At 44.0% G+C, this 18,574-nt stretch overlaps 1 protein-coding gene and 1 long non-coding RNA gene across 2 annotated transcripts in view; one reads left to right on the top strand and one right to left on the bottom strand.

Moving 5' to 3' along the window:
* The window catches only part of LOC309703383 (glucosidase 2 subunit beta-like), a 174,231-nt gene that overhangs the window by 97,905 nt on the left and 57,752 nt on the right, over positions 1 to 18,574 (top strand). The window lies entirely within an intron of this gene.
* Positions 1,850 to 2,552, bottom strand: LOC309703384. Its single transcript, XR_014275884.1, has 2 exons — positions 2,380 to 2,552; positions 1,850 to 2,306 (listed from the first exon to the last, which is right to left on the bottom strand). It is a non-coding gene; the product is annotated as an uncharacterized lncRNA (long non-coding RNA).

Genomic DNA, 18,574 nt, shown 5'->3' with positions numbered 1-18,574 from the left:
ACTTATCTGCAGAGAGAAGTGGTGTGTGACACTGCAGATTCTGGTATCGGTCCAATACCGAGTAACTTCAGGGCCGGTATCAATACTGAATTTCATACTGTTACTTTATCCGCCCACCTCTAATGGTGATACCAGCTTCTTAGATGACAGTCTAGGTTCTCTGTCATTCACATCATGGTAGTCGTGATAGCTTGAAAAAAAGGCAGATGGGCTTCTCTAGCGCCTCTCAGCCAAGAGACTTCTTCACTTCCAGAACAACTTGTGGACAGTCTCAGGTAAAAGCAAACAAACAAAATAAAACGCTAGTGGTCCAGCTGCCTTCTTTTCATGCTTTGAAGACATTTCATGAAAATGTCCAGCGACCAGGTTTTCCCTCATGCAGAAGTAGAGCTGGGCGATAGAACGATAACGATATGTATCGCGATATAACTTTTACTCGATAGAGAAATTAAGCTATCGCGATAGACCTCGCCGCTCTTGTCCTCTTAAAAAAAAAAAAAAAAAAGGTCAGCCAATCCAAATTAAGTAGCGCAGAGCCGAACCAATCACAGCCGCAGCGTCACGTCGCGTGACTTGTTACGTACAGCACAAGTGCCAAGGCGCACGTGTGTTTGTTTGGGAAGCAGCCAGCGCGTAATGGAGGAAATGAGTGTGCCGACTAGAAAAATCAACCGAGCGTGACCGAAGAGAAAACAGACGATGGTTCCAATGCCGGAGAGATTGTCGAACGGAAGAGCCATAGAAGTTCCGTAGTGTGAAGGTATTTCGGCTATTTCAAGTCTGACAAAAAACAGAGTAGCTGCACTGTAAATTGTGCCGAAAGCAAGTCTGGAAATACAATAAACTGGTGCATGCGTCACACTGTGCGCCACGTTATTGTTTCGGTGAAATGAATTTCTACAATACTGTTACTGTTAATTCTACTCTCTGCAGTGTTTAAATGCTTACATATACACACAGTTACTGTCCCTCCACACATACGACTCGGTTCTGCTTCTATGCCCCAGCTTTGTTTACTTTTTCCCACCGAGGCTTCTAGACTTCTGATTGGCCAACATTTCTGCACGGTTAGGAATCTAGCGCCACCTGCTGCTTTGGCATGTTCATAGCAGCGTTTTCTTTCATTTCTGCCTTTATGTGTGGACGGGATTATTTTTTAAAACGAAAACGGAAAATCTCAGTTTTCAAAAATACCCGTGTACGTGTGGACGTAGCCTCAGTCTCTGACTGGAAGCGCTAATTCGTCATTCGGCTTTTGTCAGACTAAAGTAACTGTTAAAACTGTTTGAAAAGCTCAGCTATACAACAAGGAGAGATTGAGAATTTCCTTTTAGTTCTCAGTTTATTTGATATTGACAAAAGTTAGTCAGTTTTGTCTGTTCTTCTGTAAAACAAACTAAGATTTATTTTTAGAATTAATATTTTGTTTCTAAGTGGAATTGACAATTTAGTCTGTTTCGTTTGTTCTATTTTGAAACTTAAACGCTTTAGCGGCTGCCTTTTGTGTAGTTTGCAATATTTGCCTTTATTTATCTGAAAAAGTCTCATGTTCCTTAAGTACATCTACCCTGTTGAACTTATTATGGGAAATAAATATTTAAATAAAAACAAGCTGCTGATTATTTCACATTTTACTTGTGAGCAACGGCACATTTAAATCTTACAAATATAGTTATTTGGCTTATATCGTGATAGATATCGTTATCGCCTGAAATGAAAAAAACATATCGTGATATGAAAAAATCTCATATCGCCCAGCTCTATGCAGAAGTAATCTCGTTTGTGTCACGGCGACGGATGGCCGGTACTGAATAGGACTCAGGTGCAGAAACCCAGAGCGGAGACAGTAGATGATTTAACAGTTTATTACGGTTAAGTGCAAGGGGGAAAAAAAGGGAAACGTGGCAAAGACAGAAAATGACGAGACGTGGAGCCTTGGTGTGGCGTGCCCAGGGGAACGTGGCTAGGGCGAGGGAACGAGGCCTGAGAAGTGGAACGGAGCTGAGTGGGGAACAGTCACACTGAGGGGAGAGGATATAGGAGTTAGGCAGGTAGTGAAGGCAGCTCAGAAGTGGCCAGTATAAGAGCAGCAATTCTTACTTGCAGTTAGGGACCTGGAGTGTTTGAGAGGGGGATGATGAAGATCCAGGGGAGGCTGAGTGGCGTGGAAAGGCTGACCTGAGATCTGGGGCTCCAGATGGAGTGTGATGGCAGGAGGGCAGGCAGGTGAGGCACAGAGGGATTTCCAAAATGATCACTAGGTATCCCGAGTCCGGAGGTGGAGTGAGCCAGGGTGGGTACAGCAACTGTAGCACAAAAGAGTCTTTGTTAGTAAGATAAATCACAGCGAGAATTTGAAACACAAGACCTGTTACCAACATGGGTTGATGACGAACTGGCAGTGAGTGAACATCGATGTGTGGTTTAAATCCCTCTGGCTTGATAGCCTGCAATAGGCTCCAGGTGTGCAGGAGCTGGAGTTGGCCCTGCCCAGGGGCGGATCCCAGGTCAGTTCAGGAGCCTAATGGAAACTCCAGCCACCCACCGTAGACCATGACAGTTTGAGAAAATCGATGCCTTATTTTCTGAAGTACTTGAAGGAAAGAGGGTGAACACACAGTCAATGTTGTACTATGTATGATTATCCCATTTTTAAGTTTAACCTCCTACAAAGAGTTTTTAAAAAAACCTTTTAAGTCTGCTCGCTCCTCCACACTATGGTGAGTTTATTGCCTAAATGAGACAAGAAGCAGGCAGGCAAGAGGAAAATAGATAATTGTTAGACATAGGACAAAATAATATTACCACAACATACCTGACACTGAGTGTCAACACAATGAAACTAATTCCACCACCAATTTGACTGACCAGACTTACCACTGCGGACACAGAAATGCAGTAAAATACACTTCCTGCTTTTTGGCTACTTTCCTGTCTTGAATTGAAGAAGCTTCTCGGATGAGAGGTGAAATGTCTTCAAGTAGGGCTTCTCGATTATGGCAAAAATGATAATCACGATTATTTTCACTGAAATTGAGATCTCGATTTTTTGACGATATTTATTTAACCCTTTAAGACCTACCATAGAACCAAGTCCGCCAGAGCTTTTTTTTTTTTTTTTACATGCTGTAGGGCCATTTTTGGGAGCATTTCAAGTTGCTATACATCAATACAACTGTTATAGCCCATATTTTAATAATATGTATGCATTAAGTCCATAGTAATTACATTAATTGCAAAAAAGTGCAATAAACTACAAAAAAATTGAAAATCATTTTTGTTTTTTTTACATATATTTCTACTTGGGGAAATTTAAGAGGCTTATCCCTCAAAACTTTAAATACAAAAAAAAAATAGTTTCCCACCACAGGAAATTTATTTTGAGTGTCTTCATAGTTTTATTTTGGAGATACAGCAATTTTTATATACTGCAAGAAAAACAAAAAACAATCCTATGATGCAAATTTGCAAAGAAAACAGCATGTGCATCAAAATAAAATATTTCCAGCAGTGCAATTTGAGTTCTAAGCATCCCAGAAACTATTCAGAAAAGTATAGAGTCAAACATGACTTATAAAAACATGTCATGTTTGACTCTATACTTTTCTGAATAGTTTCTGGAATGCTTAGAACTCGAATAGGCTTTTAAGGCCTACAAGTAAAAAACTACATTTTCTGCGAAAATGACGTCACTTCCGGTTCCGGACAGGAAATGGCGGACATGCGATAGTTCCAGTTGACGTCTTTTTCAATGTGGGAAGTGTTACAAACAGCTGATCGGATCGGCAAAGTGTGTTTCTGGAATATTATGTTTTTGTTGCTGCAAGCGCTGTTTATGCAATTTTTCCAAAGCTTTATGTGGAAGGAAACCGTGACCCAGGACAAGCTGATGGCATAAGATGTAAGTACAACTCCTCTGGTTTCATATGCAAAACAAATTATTGCGCTAACTTACGCGGTTCCGGTTCTACAGGGATTTAAAGGGTTAACAATAACAATGTATTGAATAATGACTTTAAAAAATAATATAAAATAGTGTGCAAATATTGATAACAGTGCAAATGTTTGCAATATAAAAAATAAATGAAAAATGTAAACATCTATGTTTAGTGAACTTTGCAGTGTTGCTCTGTGGTGCAGCTATGACACCGTAGCAAAGTTTACACACTGTCTACTTGATCCACGTCTAACTCCGCCAACCCATAATGTTTCCACACCACTGAAGTTTTTTTTTTTACCTCTCTTTTCAACCAACGGCAGTCACTCTCCTCTCCAAATAACTTCTGCTTAGCTTTCCGAGCTTCCCTCGGGTCCTCTTAATTGTTGTGATGCGTGTTCGAAATGCAGAGAGGTGCGCTCGATTTGCCACACGGAGCAGCGCGAGAGTAAAGCACGAGGGAGGGGCTAATAATCGGCTCAGTCATTTTTAATGATCGTTGAAAGCCCAGATCGTAATCGTGATTAAAATTCGATTAATTGAGCAGCCCTATCTTCAAGCAACTTAAAGAAGTCCAGATGCTTTTCTTTACAAGCTCCTTTGACTACGATGACCTGGATGACTGAGAAGCTTCACAGACACTTACCTTTCTTATTTAGTTATGCTCATATTGTGCTGCATCTAGATAAATGACTCACACTGCATTACATGTAATAAAACAGCTGTATTGGATACCATTGTTATCCAATGCGGCATTTTGCGTAAATCATGTGAATGCATGCATTGGTTTTGATTTACTCCCTCGGGAATTTTCTGCCGTTTACATCTGCGCTGTTTACATTCCACCAGATGCTAATGCTAAGCTAGCGTTAGCACAATTGAGCAGCAGCATCAATAACAGCCTGGTAGCACACCCGGACAGTGTCTTTATTGCGGCTGGGGATTTTAACCACGCGGACCTGAAATCTGTACTTCACAATTTCCACCGTAATGTGAAGTGTGCTACCAGAGGAGATAGAACGTTGGACCAGGTGTACACCAACATGGCGAATGCGTACAGAGCCCAGGCTTATCCCCACCTGGGTCTGTCAGACCATCTCTCCCTTCTGCTACACCCAATATACACACAAAAGATCAAGAGCACTGGGATTACAACCAAAACCGTGAGAACATGGCCGCAGGACGCTATTCCGATGCTTCAGGACTGTTTCCACTGCACAGACTGGGATGTATTCAAGGTGCAGGACACTGACAATCGTGTCGCATTGGACAGTTACACCTCCACTGTCTTGGACTACATCTGTTTCTGTGTGGACAATGTAACAACTTGGAAACGATTCCGTGTGTTCCCTAATAATCCACCCTGGATGACACACGGAGTTCAACAACTTATTCGAACAAGGAACAACGCTTTCAAATCCGGGGACCAGGAGGCATACAGTGCTGCCAGGGCCAACCTGAGAAGAGGCATCAAGACTGCCAAGCAGCAGCACAGGAGGCGTATCGAGGCCAGGTTTGAGAACAACACAAACCCAAGGCAGGTCTGGGAGGGCATCAGGGCTATCACGGACTACAAAAGAAGAACACCATCACCCTCAGCCGACAGTTCTACTCTGGCTGAGGATCTAAATCTCTTTTATGCCCGTTTTGACAGGGAGAACACCGACCCTGTCCTGTCCCCTCTCCCCTCAACCGACCCTGCTCCGGTCCTGAGCACTCATGAGCTGAGGCGTGTGTTCCGGAGCATTAACACCAGGAAGGCGGCCGGGCCGGATGGAGTGCTGGGCCGGGTGCTAAAAGACTGTGCTGCGGACCTGGCGGACGTCTTCACCTCTATATATAACACCTCGTTGTCCTGTTCACTGGTACCATCCTGTTTCAAAGCAGCAACCATCGTTCCCATCCCAAAACAGTCAAATGTCACATGTCTGAACGATTTCAGACCTGTGGCACTCACCCCCATTCCCGCCAAATGCCTGGAGAGACTGGTCATTAAACACATCAGAGCTGCTTTTCCACCATCCCTGGACTCGCACCAGTTTGCATACAGGGAGAACCGGTCAACCGAGGATGCGATCGCCACAGTGCTGCACACATTACTGAAGCACTTGGAACACAGGAACACCTATGCACGGCTCCTCTTTGTAGACTACAGCTCGGCTTTTAATACCATCCGGCCATACAAACTCCGTCCCAAACTCCACCAACTGGGACTTAACTCCTCTCTGTGCAACTGGATTGTGGACTTCCTCACTAACCGTAGACAGAGTGTCAGAGTGGGTAAGAACACCTCTTCCAGCCTTGTGGTCAACACCGGTGCCCCTCAGGGGTGTGTTCTGAGCCCTCTGCTATACACTCTCTTCACCCATGACTGTATTTCCTCCTGCGCGTCCAATCTCATTGTTAAGTTTGCAGATGACACTACAGTGCTCGGACTTATATCCAACAATGATGAGACAAACTATAGGACAGAGGTGCAACAACTAGAGTCATGGTGCCACGACAATAACTTGGTCTTAAACACCAAAAAGACCAAGGAGATCATTGTAGATTTCCGGAAGAGGGGTCATAACAACCATCTGCCTCTCTTCATTGGCAGTGAGGCGGTGGAGAGGGTGAGCAGTTTTAAATTCTTGGGGGTAACTGTGACCGAGGACCTGTCCTGGGGCAACCATATCACCTCAGTTGTACGGAAGGCCCAACAGCGCCTCTACTACCTGAGGAGACTGCGGAGCGCACACATTCCCAGATCTCTGATGTTGAACTTCTACAACTGTGCCATCAGCAGCGTTCTGACGTATGGATTTCTAGTGTGGTTCCCCAGCTGCACCAAGGCCGATCAGCAAGCACTCCAGCGGGTGGTGAAAGAAGCTGGCAGAATTATTGGAACAAGTCTGCCAGAGATCAGTAATATCTTCCCCACTCGCTGTCTGAGGAGGGTGCACAGTATCCTGCGGGACCAACATCACCCTGCGCGCCACCTTTTCCATCTGCTGCCCTCAGGGAGAAGGTACAGGTCTATACAGGCCAGAACATCCAGACTGGCCAACAGCCTGTATCCACAGGCTGTGAGGCTCCTGAACTCTCTGCCCCCCTCTCACGGACAATAACCATATCCAACTTCTTAATAGCAATGAACTGGTCTGCATTGGTGCATCATATCTTTATTCTCTTCCCCCTCCTGCCCCCCCCCCCCCCCTCTTTCTTAAATAGATAACTATCATATCTGATATCATATCTCACAGTACAATAATATTGAATGGGTTGCATTGTTGTATTTTGTCATGTTTCTCAGGTCTTTGTCTGAATTTCTACGAACATTATTGCTAAGGATTGTCTTATTGCATTGGAGTCACACTGGGTTAAATATGTACACTTGGGTTTTAAGGGGTATTTATTATTTTCTTCTTTTTTGGGGGGTTGTATGGAAGCCCCAAATGCAATTTCATTGTTCTTGACAATGACAATAAATAAATAAATACTAAATAAATACTAAATACTAATAGCTTGTAGTCCAAGTGATTAAATATTTATTCATGAAAATGATAGACAAACAAAACTGGTGTCATTTTAAATTGAATTTAAAGAAAAGGTTCTTAAATCCCCTTTTCTTGCACCTCTTAGGTGCGAGAAAAACAGTATTTCAGAAGACAGTTTTCTTGAATTACCTTCAGGAAAACGGTGAATATGCCAGCATGCAGCATCTCAGTAACAAGATGCTCATCAGAAAGCATCAACCGCAGCACAGCCCGGCTCAAAGTAAGAGATGATTGCTTGATGAGACACTGGCTTGGCTATCTTTATCTGTAACCATAAGCAGAGACAACCACACGCAGAAGCTCACAGGCAGTTTGCGCCCAAATTGTTTTGGGCACCTGTCATCCTCTATTATAATTAGCAAGTGGACGTCTAAATAATTGCCATCAGGGCTGTGGCTGCTGTATCATTGTTGCCCCATCCCTCGCCTTCAGTTGCAGTATTATTTAAAGGGCCGGGACGCCTTCGCAAAGCACTGCCTTGAGCAAAGTCTTAAGCTGTGTACTCAGTCAGAGACAGCATCTGGAGCACTGAAAATAATTAAGTGACACAAGAGGGTTTGGTGTTGGCTTCACCATTTGTTTTGTCCACACTTGTCCCTCACACACACACACACACACACACACACACACACACACAGGCAGCTTTTGATCATAATTGTGACACTGCCAGGAGAGAAGGACGTAACACGCTCATCCCACTGGGGTTTGAGGACGGTTGTAAAAGTAAATGAGGCAGATGGGTCTGTGTTGGAAAAAAGGGAAAAAGCCCCTTTGAGGAATAAAGATAGAATAGTTAAGCTAAAGCACTTGTGTATTTTGAAACTGATGACTGGCGCGGTTACAGAGACTTAACATGATGCAAAAGTTTAGCAATTACATAATCCCGCATTAGCGTACAAGCCTAGGACTTTCTACTTTTACTGTTTGGCTCATAAATCAATAAAGTGTAGCCTGAAAGTTCTCCAACACTGATCTGAAAGCTGGCCGGTGTATGTCCATCCTGCAAAAATATCCATTTCTGCTCCTGCTGATGAAAATGCAGGTGCAGTGTCATCATCCTCTCATTGTGTGCTTTTGTGAGAGTGTGTCAAAAGCGAGCTCGCTGCTATAAAGAGCTGCGCTTCGGGGCTGGTGAGAGCTATCCCGGAGTGTATCGCCAGCCGTTGCGTGACGACTTGACTCACACTTGTCGTTCTTCCCTCTTCCTCTTTCCCCCTGATTAGACCGACCGATGCAGCGTGCAGCTAGCTGCGTGTCAGGGCCGCACACACACATGCAGTAGCACACATATAAATGCATATAGCTTATTTGCAAGAAGCTGTCGCCTGCAGGAAGACCATAGGTCACCGGGCTTGTCTGCGTCTACTCCCTCCCCCTCCTCGGGCACGTTGGAGCTGGTGGAGCTGCTGCTCGGCAGCGCCCTCGCTGTGCTGATAGTGGCCTCGCTTGGATTAGACAGTCATTGATGCTCAGTTTAGTCCAACAGCAGCTGCTGCCTCTCCAAACCAGCCACTTTCCAGAAAAACATCTCCCGGGCTTCTTAATGCCAATCCCCCATCCCCTACCAGAAAAACGCACACTAACACCCCCCTTCCCCCATACTCGCTGTTATTCTACAGGCTACCTCTGTCACACTTGCAGCTTCTCTTTGTTGTTGCCTCAGTTGTCTCAGTTGTGTGCGCGCGCATGGTTTGCCTCCCCTCCCCGCTCGCCTTTTCGTTCACAGATTTGTCTGACATGTCCTGAAAAAGTCCCCTTTGGAGGGACGTTATCACAGCACCGCTTGGAGTGCAGTTGTGTCTCCAGAAATGACTCCCTTTAAGGACAGTATGGCATTTTTTGCTGTTGTTTTTGTTTATGTCAGACGCAGCCTAAATGTTCAGGTCACATGTGGTGTGACTCCAGAAGTGTCTAGACTCTTTATCTGCAGTGACATTATATTGTGAGTGTAGTTCAGCGAGTTGCGCGGTCTGTTTTCCTTGGCGTGTGCTCAGCGAGAACTCTCCATGGTGCTGACGTAGACGGTTGCAAACTGGCGCTGTCCGTGGTGCTATCACTACCCGGCCTGTTTCAGTCGGTCTTTGCTGAGCTGTAAGCTGACTGCGTTCGCTCTTGTGGGCGCCGACCTTTGTGCTACTTCATCTGTTTCTCACAGAGCCGCAGTGCGATCCGCAGTGCTAATACTGCTTGTTCGGGGCCACTCTGCCGATTGAGCTGCCCAGTAGCCACTTACAGCAAGCAGAGTCTATGTCTGCCACAGATTATAAACTGCTAACTGCCACTCTGGATGCCTTTTTTTTTTTTTTTTTTGCACCCAGCTCATATCCTGCCAGTTAAATGGGTATCAGTTAGCAGATTTGCCACTGCTCTAGCTCCCACACTCAATCTTCATGCAGGAACAGTGGTGTTTTCCTGAGGTGTCAGTGGGATTTTCTTTGTTCGGTACTTCGGCTCACTGCGGGCCGCGGCAGGGGGAGTGCCGCTGATAGTCTAGCAGGGCGCTGCGGTTTCGGTTGACCACATTTCTGCACCATCTCCTCCTGTGTGCTCCGAGCAAGTGTGGAGCACACAGATCACTGGAGTCCTCTATTTTTTCTTTATGTGGTTGAGTTTTCTCCAAAACTACACAAAACTTCTTTTCTCCTTAGTTCAGATTAATACTTGTGTTTTTGACTGGCATTAATTTACAGCATTAGTCATCTTAGGGCACTTTACATTACATAATCTGATGGAGGAGGGGAAAAAAAGGAAGATTCCCTTTTAAGCAAGCACTCGTGTTATCTTTATTAAATCTGGAAAAACCACTAAGTGCAATATCTCTCTTTCGAGGGCACATTGACTCATAATCCTAATGTAATACATATTTCAATATGTTTAAAAAAAAGCCTTTGCTGTGACAGGCAAATGATTTTTATGAACACAAGTGAGTACATTTCCATTATTTTCACTGGTTCCACTATTATAGCGTGCTGTGGGTCACTGGGTAGTTTTTCCAAGTGGTTTTGGCATACTAAAACAGCAGCTGTTGCTCTCCTGCTCTGGGTGGATAATAACTTTGCTGTGCTTTCTCTGCCTAAAACTGAACCCTAACCTAGTTTCATATTTATTGAAATAAATATAAAATATATAAATAAATAAACACGAAACTCTGTTTGTTCCCAGCCATCAATAATGGGGCAGCTATTACTGTCACACCTTCACCTCAGCCAGGCCCTGCCTGAAAAAGGTAACCTTAATGTAAATGCATCATTTTGCGCTGCAGCTGTAATTGTGGATATAAATAACAATGTGCTAAAAATGTCGGCGTTTGCCTGCAGTGGAAACAAACATTTTTGTTCAAAACATGCTAATTTGTTACCCCAGGCCCCAGACACCCAGATGTAACTTTAGTCTCCAGCAGTGTTCGCTCCATGGCTATGACATTGCACTCTGAAATAGATATGAAACTATCAAAGCATATACAATCACCATCTATCAGACAGCCGACCATTCGTGCTTACATCCACACCAACAGTCAATTCAATTCAATTTTATTTATATAGCGCCAAATCACAACAAAAGTCGCCTCAAGGCGCTTCATAGATACAGAGAAAAACCCAACATTCATATGACCCCCTATGAGCAAGCACTTTGGCGACAGTGGGAAGGAAAAACTCCCTTTTAACAGGAAGAAACCTCCGGCAGAACCAGGCTCAGGGAGGGGCGCGGCCATCTGCTGCGACCGGTTGGAGTGAGAGAAGGAAGACAGGATAAAAGACATGCTGTAGAAGAGAGACAGAGGTTAATAACAGATATGATTCAATGCAGAGAGGTCTATTAATACATAGTGAGTGAGAAAGGTGACTGGAAAGGAAAAACTCAATGCATCATGGGAATCCCCGGCAGCCTATGTCTATTGCAGCATAACTAAGGGAGGATTCAGGGTCACCTGGTCCAGCCCTAACTATATGCTTTAGCAAAAAGGAAAGTTTTAAGCCTAATCTTGAAAGTAGAGATAGTGTCTGTCTCCCGAATCCAAACTGGAAGCTGGTTCCACAGAAGAGGGGCCTGAAAACTGAAGGCTCTGCCTCCCATTCTACTTTTAAATACTCTAGGAACAACAAGTAGGCCCGCAGAGCGAGAGCGAAGTGCTCTAATAGGTCAATCCGGTCGTTAAGTCTGACGTCACTAGCCGTGTCTGGGTCTAAACTCCGCTGCAGGTCCATATATCAAACGATCACTATGGCATTACTGAGAGTTGAAAAACTGTCTAAAGTCTTTCATCTTTAATAAAATGATCAGCGTTCTGCTCTACCAGGTGTAAAAATTGAGTTTAACATCCAGGCATCCATGAAAACGGAATTTATGACATTTAACGGAGTTAGAAGTTAGCAGGGAGTTAGCTCGCTAGCTTCTATCTAAATACAATATAGCATGTCCTGACTGCGGGGTTTTGGAAACAAATTAAAACGTACAGCTCTGTTATCACTTCCAACATAAATGAAGACAGAAAACTAAACAGCAGTGACGTTTGTAGGTTACTGAAGTTGGGCTAGCTGGTATATAATTTTGTGCTACGTGACCGCTAGCGACACAGCTATGTTAGCATAATATAAACAAGCTAACTTTTTTCTCCACTCGATAAAAGTTAACGTGAGTGTTGTCGGTGGTCAGGAACAAATGTAATCGCATGGCAGGATGCTGTAAAAGGACCAAACTTCAGCCAGGAGAACAACTGAGATAATTCATCCACAATACGAGGTTAGTCATTCATATACTGCTGCATGGGCTGGGCTGTAGCTACATCCTAAGGTTTTAAAAACTGAGCGGTAATAAAAGCCGAGGGAGGTCAACAGTGATCACTGATTGTTTTAGGAGCTTTTTGAGATTAAATAGAAGAAAATACAAAACATTAAACATGTTAACAACACAAAAGCCATATTAAACGCAGACTACTTTAGGCCCGGAAGTAGGATTCGTCACGTCATCACTTAACGACCGGATTAAGAATCACCAGTTAAGCTAAAAAGCATCCACACAGAGCGACCTCAGCTGCTCAGTGGATTCAAACCCAGAGCCACTGCTCCACCACTGACCCTGCTTTATTTGATCTCATCTATATGACCTCAAACACTTCATGTCATCACAAATGTTTAACCGAGCTTGTAAACAACCCAGATCTTGATGTGGTTGATCTTAGCTTACATCAAGACACTAACTTTATTAAATGTGTGTCATGTTGTTGCTCTATATCCCAGATTGATGGTAGTGGAGATGCTGCTAAGACAAGGTGGTCTACCTTGCACTGTGGCAATACTCTCGGTGAGCCATCCTCCTTCACCTCCTCCTTTCAATTCAATTACAGTTCAATTCAATTCAGTTTCATTTATATAGCAGCAAATCACAGCAGCAGTTGCCCCAAGGTGCTTTATATGATAAGGTAAAGACCCCACAATAACAGAGAGAAAACACCAACAAACTAATGACCACCTATGAGCAAACACTTGTCGAGAGAGGGAAGGAAAAACGTCCTTTTTAACAGAAAGAAACCTCTGGCAGAATCATGCTCGGGCTCAAACTTTGTATCCACCAAGTGACCCAACCAAAAACTTGGAACAACCACAATCTCAGAGAGAGCTTTCCACACGACCTGCGAAAACTCAACAATCACCCGTTACGTGACCTCAAATGCGTGGAGAGGCTTTTCTGACATCCTCAGGGTGCGTGAAGTCACAGCTCTTCGATCCAGGGTGCTATTTTTGTCAACTTGTTTAGATGTTCGCCCTTAGTAGCTGTAGTAAAGAAATTAGCTTAACATATAAGAGTACTGTGAGGCAGGGTTCACTTTGATCTAATTTAGCAAGGTTGCATCTACAGATATGAGGGCGTCGCTAAAAATAGCAAACTTTCACGGGCGCGATAAAAGAGAGAGGAATATGAGCGTGTTTGGACCACATACCTACTGAAATCTAGAAGACTGTGTTCTTATTAAACACTAACAATACCCGCCAAGCGCTCTTCTTTAGGTTCGTTATTTAACATTAATCGCGTGTTAGAGCCACGGGCATAACAGCTCTTTATATAAATTGCACTCCTACACTTCAGTCTCCCACGTGCGAACGCTTCACAGTGTCCCTCGGTCCACGCTGGGGTGACCAGTTATTTTATTTTCATTTTTTTAAAGCCAATGCGTCTCAGCACTCTCAGCAAATGAATTGGCTTGTGAGGCAGCTGAGGTTCAGTTTGTGAGAGAGCAGAGGGCTGATCTTAATTTAAGGGTCTGTTCAGCACTTCCTATATTAGATGTGAAATGTTAAACAGAATCAGAGGGGAGGATGGGTTGCCTTCGCGGCGACCTCTGACCCCAACCGAGGTTGACGCGTCCTTGAGGCGTAATTGTCTCACCTCGAGTGCTCGATCGACACGAGAGAGGAGCGGGGTGGAAAAAGTGCACCGGGCTTCCTTTCTGCCATAGAATGAGTTACTACTGCGTTTTTTTCCTCTTCTTCCATTAAGCTGTCGAGAGGTTGAAACGATTTGCCTCTCACCCGTCGCTCGGCCTCGCCCGTGCGTTTTCATAGCCACGGGAGCAATGTATTGGACTGCAACCGTTCGAGGGATGCACAAAATTAGCCCGTTTTCACTTATCAAATGTTGGAAGTCTGATTTGAGCAGCTGCCAGCTTTCTGTCTCTCGCGTTGTCTGAAATAGATTTTTTTTTGTGTGCTTTCCCAGCTCCTGAAGCTAACCGCGTTTGGCACCATACCAAGATGATCCTGGGTAAAGATATTTTATGAGATGGTGCAGACAAGTGCTCTCCAGTGTGCAGCCCCAGTTATGTCGAGAGCTCTCTTTTGTCTGCTCGTACTTACTTGTCCGTCACACATTTACTCCATTCCCTGCATTTCCCGCCTATTCACGTGACATGACTGTTTAAGTAAACATCCAAACGTCAGCCGTTTGCATTTTTGACGCGATTTGGATGCTTGTTGATGTTTCTGCTCACATTTCGGTGAGCAGAAACTTGTGAAAGCCCAGGTTAATGTGTGTGCGGAGTGGATAAAAAGACCCAACATCGCCAGGTCCTGAATATTCCTACGACTGCACAGCCACCTATTGAAGCGTTTTCCCTCAACAGACGGTGATTATCACTTGCAAAACCATCAAACGGGTGCATGTTGATTTGTACATGGGAGTCACATGCTTCCTGCTATTACAGTATGTTGCAAGATGACAGAGTTACCCCGGAAGGGGACCAAGTCATGAGCAGAGGAGACACAGAAGTAGGTCAGCTCCTAGGCGTTTGTTACATCATACATATTCATAAACAGCACCCAGTTGTTACAGAGCGAACTCACTCCACACAGGCTGTTTATTCTGTTCATTGGGCCCCCTTCTCTGTTTAAATGTTAAACAGTGATTACGCATCGCCGTGATTATGGGAGCGCCAGACCCTGATTGCTGCATTTAAATGCACTTAAGCGCTATTATACGAACGCTATACTATCAATATCTCGTATTGTAAAACGTGCTGTGCATTTAACATTTTTCTCGCTCATAGTTGGGTGAGAAGATTGACCCCACTGTCGTGGTTTTAGCTGAATATGAAGCTGTTAACCGGACGCTTTCCTCATTTCTGGTTCTGCAGTTTTACAGTGACAGAAAAAAAAAGTCCTCTTTTTGGTGATAAACTTGTTTGGTTTGACAGTGAATGCTCTAAAACTACCAGGAAAGATTGACTGCTTAGCTGATGCGAGCCATTAAACTAGGCAATGCAAAACCTGCTTCCACTTCAAGCTGTCCAGGACTGTTAATCCAAAAACCTTTATGATTTTAAAGGAGACCCCTTCTGCTCATTCCCAGCTCTTTATTTTTACTTTTGAGTATCCTCCTGGCTCGTACTGATTCATTGCTCAGAAAGAGCCAGGAGTGGAAAAACTGCTGTAAACTGAGTGTTTAGAGCAGCGTGAAGCTTTTGGCTCAAAGGGCTACTTTGCCCATGTTAACCATCAGCAACCACCATTGTAGCAGAATACGTATACAAATATATGACAGGAAACGCAGCAGGCCTATTTGAATGCATTAATTGTACAGTTGTACATTTTAACCATTTCACTCGTGCGTAATACTGATTGTGAGAGCAATGCTGTCTAATAAGGCTGTGCAATTAATGGGCTTTTGATTTCAATTAAAATTTCTGCCTTCCACCAATTAAGGCAATATAATCAAGACAGAGCAATTATTGTCCCACAGTCTGTTATGGAGTACTTTTTACACACTTCCTTTCTCATATCCATAAAAATCAAAATTGACTCCCTGCCAGGCTGTGCTAGGTTTACTTCACATTCATTTACTTTATTTATGCAGTTGAAGTGTAATAAAAGTTTAAGGAAATGCGCTAAATTATAAGGACAATTTTGTTATTTTGAAAAGGTTTAATAGCTAACAATCTCATTATGACCCAAATAATTGTACAGTAATTATGATTTTTGCCGTATTTGAGCAGACTTGACATTTAAATGCCTCTTGGCTTACCTGGTTTTGTACCTTTGTTTGATTCTTCTACTTATAACTTAGAGACTTTTAGGTTACTGTGATTTAATCTAAGTGTTATTGGTCTCATCTGTCAAACAAGGTCATTGCCTTTTCTGTATATGGACTGATTGTGCTTACTTAACTCACAACAACTCATATATTAACTATGATACACTAGGTGTTAATAATAAACTGCTGCAATCGTCTTAGCACTAACTCGTGCACAGTGTTTACGGTTACATTAAAGCTGTAAGTCGATCTGATCCATTTATATTACATATTACATATTGTTTAGGTACAGCAGATAATGCAGCTTTTTTTCTCTAAGCATTACAGTTAAAACATCTGACTGCCTCTCAGTCATCAATCTGCAGTGTTGGCTTCAGTCGTTTGGTATGATGACAGCTGGCCAGTGAATGGATCCATTCTTAATTTTAGTACGTGCTCGCCGTGACGCTGCGCCTGTCCTTCAACCACTGCGGAGGAAAAAAAAGAGAGGTGCAGGAGAGTGTGGGAGAATGAATACAAACTGAGTCAGTCACAAGGCTATGAATTGCACTGATAGTTCAAAACATGATGCTATTTCTGCCAGCTACTGTTATTCACTCAACCCTAATACAATCAGACACTCCAACACAACGATTATGCAGGGGGCGAGACTGACCTCTTCTCAACTCTCAGCAGCCTGTGCTGCAGTTTCACAATCATTTGCGGGATTTGGACGGATAAAGAGAGAGAAATATAACGTTTAAAAGTGCGTTTCACTTAAACTTATAGTTAAAGGCTTACAAATGTTAGCTCTGCACGCTCTGTGCGCGATTAAAATGCAAACATTTGTTCAGGTTTTTTTTTTTTTTTATTAAGCCATGCCTCTCTTATTACCTTTGTTGAATTAACTTTGATAACATTTTCATTTCAAGGAAAACAGAGTAATTTGCTCCTCTAGACGCTCGCGTTCAATTCCAGCAGGTGGCTATTAGTGCTATCACAGCCCAGCTGACGGTATCTGAAAGGTCTCTTGTTCATTGTTACAACCTGCCATAAACATTTCATTACAGGGATCCTCAACCTATATTTTCATCCTCCCCTCTCTGCAGTCAGAACGAGTTCTTTACCCGAGCAGAGAAAACCGAGAAAAATGGAGCTCGGAGAGAGGGGGAGGTAGCGAGGGTGACAGGAAGACTCTCAGGAGCTCAAGCTGAAAATATTGAAGGCGAGGAGAATGTTAAAGTCAAAATGAAAATACAAAAAAAAAGGTTGGGGGGGGGGGGTTGGATGATAGATGGCGGGGAGCAAAAGAGGTTATAAAGGAAAGTAAAAAGGAATCAATGCCAGAGCTTAAGCATGCTGCCAGTCTTTATTTTAAAGAGCAGACTTTTACAGACAACAAACTCCTACATTCCTGCCTGTTAGCCGAGATAATCTCGCTGAAGGTGCCGGCTGCTCGCGCGAGCGCGGGGTTCAAGGGTGGCCTCGCTGCAGCGCCTTTGTTTTGTTGAGCCCGGCTGCAGCTCGCATGCTGCACCGGCTTCTTTTCTTAGAGCTGCAGGAGAAACGCCTTGCCTATTGATCCGCTCACATGTAAACAAAAAATCTCCGTTCTTCTGGGCTCAAGGTACGAATACACGGGAGAGTTTGGTCGGAAGACTATACTATGCAGTGCGTTCCTCCTCTTCTATTTGTGTACACGGCCTCTGTGATTTAACAGCCCCTCTTGACAGCTCCTAGTGAAGTACAGCACACTTGCTGAAGTGGAAAAATGTCAGTCACCAGTCAGTTTAGCTTCGATTTGTATGTTTTTCTATTGCAGAGAAAGCTTTTTTCCCCCTTTTTCTTACACATTTGTACCCATGCGTTGCAATTCCTAAATTCAGACTTGCACTTATGATGCAATTACACCCATGTGATCATGTGACTGCTGATCTAATCATTGCAATAATTAAACCTGAGGTCTTTTCTGCGTACTGTACGCTGGCTTCAGGTGATGTCGGGCCTGACGGGTGCAGAAACCGTTCAGTAGGCTTTGTGCTCCCTGTGTTTTCTGCTCTGGGTGCTTCTGTACGCCTGGCTGCTTTTCCCCTCCTCTCTCCATATACAACTGGGCTGCGGCAAGGGGGTCAAATGTCACCCTCTCGGGATTCTGCGTCTCCTTTTGTCATTGCTGAGCTTGATGATTGCTGCGCGTGTTTGTATGAGAGAGAGAGAAACAGGGCAAGAGATTGTGAGAGTAGGAGCAGGCTGAGAGACCGCGCTTTGTGTGTGAGGCTGCGATTTTCTGAAAGAGTCCGAGGGGTTTGGGGGTGAGTCAAAGTGAGATCTCCCCATCGTGGTGCTATAAAAATAGCCATTACAGCATGGTAAATCACAGCTTGCCTCTTAGACACATCACATCTGTACTAGGTTTGGCAAGAAATAGGTGCTGAGGGAATTATTTGTGTAGGGGTGGGTGGATGTGTGTGTGTGGGGTGGGGTGAGGTGAGGTGTGTGGAGGGGGGGGTCTTCATGGGCAACCAGCTGAGACCACATGCAAGGAACATCCTAATTGGTATTCAGGCCAGGGCTGTCACAGCTTCTCACACGCGGT

The sequence above is a fragment of the Aulonocara stuartgranti genome (assembly GCF_965226115.1).
Source record: "Aulonocara stuartgranti genome assembly, chromosome: 3".
NCBI classification, from domain to species: Eukaryota; Metazoa; Chordata; class Actinopteri; order Cichliformes; family Cichlidae; genus Aulonocara; species Aulonocara stuartgranti.
Note: the sequence above shows the minus strand (reverse complement) of the source record. Positions and strands in the feature narration are given on the sequence as shown.